The sequence below is a fragment of the Solanum stenotomum genome, chromosome 2 (genome assembly GCF_019186545.1).
Source record: "Solanum stenotomum isolate F172 chromosome 2, ASM1918654v1, whole genome shotgun sequence".
Classification (NCBI taxonomy): domain Eukaryota; kingdom Viridiplantae; phylum Streptophyta; class Magnoliopsida; order Solanales; family Solanaceae; genus Solanum; species Solanum stenotomum.
The window spans coordinates 62,617,520-62,624,954 of NC_064283.1; the positions used below are offsets into that span (position 1 = coordinate 62,617,520).

Below are 7,435 nucleotides of genomic sequence, written 5' to 3' on the forward strand. Positions count from 1 at the left end.
ATATATATATATATATATATATATATATATATATATATATATATAATATATATAAAATATCATAGTATATCCATCATTAATTTATATTTACTAGTTTCAGGGCACGTACGTTGCACGTGCGTATCGTATATAAAGTATACGATGTTGTAAAATAGTATTAATATTACTAAATTAAAACTTTTTAGTAAATAATTATAATTTAAAAAACATAGGACAAGTGTTTTTAAATAATTAATACAGATTGTCATAGAGTTACATGGATTTTGAGATCAAAATGACCAGATATTATTGAAACATTTCAAAATACATTTAAAGTTTAAATATAGGAAGAAAGTGACATTTCTTTAGAAGTATCATTATTTACTTCACTCAATTTTGTAAACAAATCTAACCAACAAGATTTTAAAAAAATATCAATACAAAGAATGCCATCAATAGTCTTTCCTCTTGAGATTATGAACATAAATGATGGACACCATTTAAGTATAATTTTTCTCTTAAATATTCATACTTGAAATTTAGTATGTGCATGACACTAATCTATCTTTTACCAATTAATATTTGAGTAAAACTATCATAGAGAGGTAATTCTACAAAAAAAAAGAAGAAGGTACTTTATTGTTATACGAATGATGGTTAAATTGAGGTTTGAGTTTATGTCAAATATTTAGCTTGACCAATTATTTGTTTTAGATATACATATATATTTCAGTAGCTAATTTAATTTTAATATATGAACAACATCAACTTTTGGTGAAAAATATTTCATTTCTTTAAGTTTCTATCTTATCTTTGTAGAATTGTAGTCTTCTCATTTTTCCAGCCTCATACATATCATATAGTTGTTGTCTAATGAAAGTATCTAGAATCTTATAGAAGTTGTATCGTGATACAATATATTAAACTTTTTCAATAATAAAAATTAATAGATGAATAAAATTAAAGTATTGTTTATAGTATCTTTAATTTGATTTAAGATTATTTTATGACCAATCACTATTTTCTTATCTATTTTTATATAGCTAGCAAGGAGTGTATCTTGTGATATAAATTTTTCTCAAATTAAAATGAACAAAAAATAATAGGAAAAAAAAATGGAACGATACATAGCCAATGAAGAAGGAAGAAGAAAATATATTTTCATGCTATATTCACTATAGTGTTCCATTTGATTAAAATCTCTTGTCACCAACTCTTTACTTTCTTCATTCATTTTTACTCACATATCTATTAAAAAATAATTATTATCATGTCTATATTATCATATTATAAGTAAAAGTGAAAATCTATTTTTGAAATTGTGGATTTAACATCAAAACTACTGATTCAATGGACAACGTTGATGCCTGTTGTTTTAGCAAAATCAGAAAGAAACTGCTTCATTTGAGGGTAAAAAAATAAAAAATAAAAAACCAAAGAAGAAATATCTTACCCAAATCATGTGACTTTTTTCATATTTGTTAATTATTATTGTCTTTCCCACAACTTTTCGTCATTGTAAACTCATGAAAATCGTAAGAAAAAATACGATTGTGAATTTATGAATGATTTGCTACGATTTGTTTGTTTTATTTAAAAATAATACTTAGACTGGTTTAAGAGTCACCACTTAATTTTTAAAGAAAAATTAAGAAAACTATTTTTTCAAAAGATTAAAACAGTAAATCTAATGAAAATATTTGAGGGGGTTAGGGGTTCATATTACCATTTCGGGAAGGGTTTAAAAGCATCCGAAATGTCTGCTGACACGCGGTTATCCGATAATTGACTATTTGGCTAATATGTTTGAAAGAAAAATATGCTTGATTAAATTAGAGGAAATAAACAACTTTTAAACTTACTTTCAAGGGAAAGGAAAATAAGGTTATTACTTAAGTGGAAAATACTATATATTCCAAAGTCAAGTGAAATAAAATATACTTTTATGATTTTAAGAAAGATATGATTGATTCGTCTTTTGGGGAATTGAACTAGGGAAAAAATCTTAAAATTAACTAGCAAATAAACAATTAAGCGAATACGAAAACAAATAAAATAGGGAGAGAGAGTTTAGGCCTTTGACCCATTTGCACCTGTCCTAAGATCTAACAAGATAATAACAAGTAAAATGACAAGGGCTTAGGCCCAAAATAACAAAATACAATCCCAAAGTAAAGGGGACCATTTTCCCACTTTTCGTATACACTAGATGTATACTAGTGTATACAATCCCATATGTCTGCTCCGAAGACCAGTGCGCCGAATTCATGGAATTGCTCTTCAATTCTTTTGGCTGGCCGACTCAATAAAAGACTTGAGCATTAACGACTCTCTCGAAATGCGGGGAAAAAAGAGTTCATGATGAACTCGGGCGAATTTCGCATGCAACAAAGAAAAATAAGAAATACATTTGCAAAATTCTCTCCAAAGATGGTTATATAAATGTCTTCAAGAGGGTCAACAATTTAACTAAGTCATGGCAAAAGTTAAGGACCAAAGCCGAAAAAAGAAAATGATGCAGTTCAAATTACTATGCATATGAAACACTCAAACTCGTTCCTTACTAAATAGAGGCAACAGTTGCAATTACTTAAGAGAAAACTACTATCATTTACAACTACTCTACGGCATAACAAGGAAACAAGATAACCATTATAAATTCAAAGTGACATTGACCCCAAAGCTAACTAATTACCATAATAAAATAATCACACATAATTTAAGCAACTTATATCAATTAATGTTCTACTTAGCTAATTCTTCATCCCATTTAGAGAGGGACCCTAAGATTCAGGCCATCATACAGAACAAGTGAATCAAGACATTACTACCATTTACGATTATTCATTTTTTTTTGGCAGAAATGGGTATCAAACAGGATACAATATCAAACTAAATATCCGTTAAAACAAAACAAGATACCGATGATAAGCTCCGAGTTTCAACCAACCCACTTTGATAAAATAGAAAGATTTAGACATGGATGTTGGATTTAATGTCATCTTAATGGGACAGTAACAGCCAGAAAGAAATCATATTAGAAGAGTACGACGACAAAGAGGGCGAAACATCAGAGAATCGAGACACTCGAAATGAGAACGAAGAAATCACATCCACACAACTAAACAAACTTAACTCCTAACCTAAGTCTCTTGACTATTTCGAATATAGTGCCAACTGGTAGCCAAAAAAAAATGGCTTGAAGACAGCACAAGATATAGATAACGACCAACCTTTAAGCAAGCATAAAGAAGGAAAAATAACAAGGCAGAACTCGAGTAGAGAAGCAGGGAAACAATAACATCAGATACAAATCAGCGAAATTTAGAATCAATACTAGCATTATATCAGGAAAAAAAAACACTCAAGAATATAATCATAACATTCAAGCTACCAAAAAGTCAACCACAATCAAAAGCTACATAACCACATAGTGACGGCCTTACAATGCCGGAAGTGACACATCAAAAATAGAAACATTGAAGAGAATATCATAAAGGAGAGAGTGTTACCTTTTGGGGGGCAACAAACTGAGACAAACGAGCTGAACAACGAAACCTTCACACCATAACAACGATAACTCCGGCAGACTCCGGGGAACTCAGGCAAAGGAATTTCAACGGGAGCTTATATGAAACGGAAGGTCTAGAAATGTATGGTTATGTGAATACTATTAGCTTTGCTTTCTTCCTAATCGATACTGCCTTCCTCCAACCCCAACAAAGAAAGAAATAGGGGTATAAATAGGGGAGAAACTAGGTCGAAATTGGGGGGAAATCGGGTGAAAACTTCAGTGAATTTCGAATTTGAAATTCGAATCCCTTCAAAAGGATAAGGTTGTCAGCTTGAATAGTACAATTCTCAACGACAAGATGAAGGGAGCCATCCGATTCTAAGCAAAGGACGATGAGGTGATGAGATGGGGACATATGAGCTGTTGATTCGGGTTGCGTTGGGCTGCTGCTCGCGTCTGGACTGGGTCGCGATTTGGGCTTCAATCACTGGTCGCTGCTCGAGTTTCTGGGTTTTCGTCTGAGGAAGAAGAAAACGCTGGCAGGGGGCTGTTTTTGTATTGTATTATTGCTGTTGTTTATTGTATTGTAGTGTTGGTGGTCTTTTTTGTATTGGGCTGGTTTTGTAAGAAGCGAGCTTGGATTTGGAAAGCTGCTGATGTAAATAAGAATTGGGCCTGGAAACTTGAAAATATTGGGCTGAAAGAGGGTTGAAAGAATTGGTTGAAAAGTGGCTAAGTGAATTGCAAAATCAGTCATCTTAAGTTTATAACTTAGCCAATTTGAATTTAATTAGTGAAATCGGCTAAAAATTAAATAAGACGAATTAGTATAATTAACTAATGAGCTTCTTAATTTAAACAAAATAAAATAATTAATTTGATTATAAAATAGTTAATTTAAAATTATAACCATAATTTAAGCTAAACTAAATTGATAAGATATTCAACTAAAACGTAAAATCTTTTGAGATGACTTTCGAATATTCATAAAAAAAACTAATTATATACATTATTATATATAAAAACATATATATCATCTAAAAATTATAAAAATTGATAAAACTATCTTAAAATAACTTGCAAACTATATTATTATTATTCTTGAAATTTTATAATACTAATTATTTTAAATCATTTGAAATTGAAAAAGCTCGATGATTAATCTATATTGTGGAGGTCCAAAATTGGGTGTCAACACTGTCCCTAGTTTGACTTGGATTGATGAAAGAAATTCGAGGCAAATGAAATTGACGAATCCAATTTTGACCAACCACATATTCATCCTTCAGAAATAGGGATTTTGGTACAGACTTTAGGAATTATGGTTGAACTTCGGAAGTGGGTTTCCTACATATCTTAGGCTATATGAGAATTTAGGCCACTTGTGGTTCGATACGCTTGATTTAACGCACCATTTTGGAAGAATTCAAGTTATCCTGATATCAAATTATGAAGAGACCAGAATGCTCGGGAATAAGATTTAAGAGAGGAGGTCGGAATACAACCGAGTTGTCAACATTGATCCCGCCTACATATCCCTCAACTTAGGGAATCAGGCCGCTTGTAATTCGACTCAATCGGTTGAAAAGGAAATCTTTTATGCTAAGATAACCTTCGGTTAAGAGGAGTGACAAAAATAAGTCGAGTATGAAAAAGAGGCTTGTAACCTCTTAGCCATGAATGTGGAACTCTTCACATCCATAAGTAAGAACTTACACAGATATAATTTCCAAAGATTTTAGTGCATTGTCACTCAGATTGGAAAGTTACCTCCGACGGAAATCAAAATTCTCCAAATGGAAAACTGAAACCGGTAAATCTAAAGAAAAACCCACATGCCTTCTGATAGGGGTGTGGTTTGATTGTGGTGGAAGTCGCTCCTCAGCTCGCGTCCTAAGAGTTTGGCACTCCTCTTTGGACTATGTCCCAGTTCGCTACTAAGAAAAAGTTCCATGTTGTGCCGCATCCTTGTTGATGTCGTCCGCACCTGTGGTTTGACTTGAAAATTCATCCTGTTGAATGCTCTCGACAAAGACTAAGATAAAACTTATTAGCATAAAAATGTAATTCAAATGGAGAGATAGCGTCTTTTACTATGTTGACACTTAGTCGCTCTCCTAGAACATTTAACGTCAGTTCCTTCATCTTGACGTTAGGCCAATAACACTTGTATCTCATATTTGCAATATAATTCTTCAAATGTACTCTTCCTTTGATATCGAAATAATAAAACATAGACTGATGTAATATGTTGATGGCTCTCTTGATGACGTTCTTGCAAATGAAAATGATGATGATTCTTCACTGGTAAGATGATGATAATGATAGGATGATGTTGCTACTCCATCGATAGGATAATGATGTTGATGCTCCATTGATAGGATAATGATTCCTTATTGATAGGATGACGATAATGATATGATGATGATGCTACTCCATCGATAGGTTGATGATAATGCTGAAGAAGATCCGTCGATAGAATAATGTTGATCCATTGGTAAGATAATGTTGATGATCCATTGGTAGGATAATGTTGATGATCCATTGGTAGGATAATGTCGATGATCTATTGGTAGGATAATGATGATCCATTGGTAGGATAATGCAACACCCCATATCCAAAAATAGAGATTTCAGATTTCTGGTGTTACAAGTGGCACTCACGGACACCATTCACGGACCGTAGATGGACTCACGGTCCGTCCTGCAGGTCCGTGGTTCATGACAGAAAACTTCCCCAGAACTCAGTCAGAAAATTTGGCTAAGTCCGACTCACGAACAGACCCACGGTCCGTAGTCTGTGTCCGTGGATCGAGACTTCCCTTAACCAGCCTCTGACACAAACTACGGTCGACCAGCACGGACCGTCATTCGATCCACGGTCCGTAGGTCTGACCGTAGATGAGGGTCAGCAGCCAGTTAGCTGAAAATTATTGATGGGTCAACTTCAGATGGTCATAACTCTTAGCACAAAATGAATTATGTGTCCCATGACCTATGGTTAGATAGATAATTGAATTATCTTTCCAATGCCACCAAGTTTACTAAATTCCAACCTCCGAGTAAAACGTTATGCCCGTTTTAGTGAAGCCCTGTCGGGCAGACTCGACCTACGGACCCAATCGACGGACCGTAGGTCCATTCCGTCAGTCACTCCGACAGCAGTTAATTCAGGGGTCTTTGGTCTTTTTCTATTTTGTTTAACCCCTTAGATACGTCGTTTAAGCCCTAAATCATGAGGTTTTAATCAGTTTAAGCCTAGAAACATAACTAGAACTTATCTAAGTCAATTCATTAATCAAAACTTAGAAAATTAGAAGCAAAAGAGGAGAAAAAGGTCAAGAACCCTAGTTCAAGAACGCAGCGAGGTTTCTTCAGTTCCAGCCCCGAAATCGAAAGATTTCTCCGTGGAATTCGTCACCAGGTATGTGGGATTTCATTAGTGGGTTCCTTTCGCCCATTAGGTCCCTTTAATTCAGTCAGATTCTTGATTCCATGATTATGAATAGACCTAGGGTTTCTAGAATTTGAACAGATCATCATTAATTAGTTATTTAAATGTTCCAAATCAGATTATCATGTTATTGCTCAGTTTATCGCATGAATTTCAGAACCCTAGCTATGTATTTCTTAAGTTCTTGAATTACACATGCTAGGTCAGTTATTTCAGTATTCAGTTATACATGCCTCAGTTTATGAATGCATCATTATCAGATTAATTGTTGCATTCTCAGTTTGCATGTTCAGTTCGAGCTATCCAGTATTTACAGAAATTCAGTCATAACCAGTTAACTACTTAATTCATTGGGAGTAGCATAATACCGAGTTGGACTAGGGTTTCAGCGTACCCATATAGTCCCAGAACTACGAGCCACGTAGGTGTAAGTCCCCTCTGTGGGCAACATCAGTTTAGTGATCACGCCAGCATGCCTCTATACCTCT

At 33.9% G+C, this 7,435-nt stretch overlaps 3 long non-coding RNA genes and 1 pseudogene across 3 annotated transcripts in view; 1 reads left to right on the top strand and 3 right to left on the bottom strand.

Moving 5' to 3' along the window:
* The window catches only part of LOC125854559 (disease resistance protein RPP13-like), a 68,592-nt pseudogene that overhangs the window by 29,524 nt on the left and 31,633 nt on the right, over window positions 1–7,435 (top strand).
* LOC125854562 (uncharacterized) overlaps window positions 1–7,435 on the bottom strand; it is a 74,125-nt gene that overhangs the window by 28,286 nt on the left and 38,404 nt on the right. The gene's annotated exons all lie outside the window — the stretch shown is intronic.
* LOC125854561 (uncharacterized) overlaps window positions 1–7,435 on the bottom strand; it is a 49,993-nt gene that overhangs the window by 4,571 nt on the left and 37,987 nt on the right. The window lies entirely within an intron of this gene.
* On the bottom strand, window positions 1,991–3,950 carry LOC125854563 (uncharacterized). Its single transcript, XR_007445415.1, has 2 exons — window positions 3,492–3,950; window positions 1,991–2,345 (listed from the first exon to the last, which is right to left on the bottom strand). It is a non-coding gene; the product is annotated as an uncharacterized LOC125854563 (long non-coding RNA).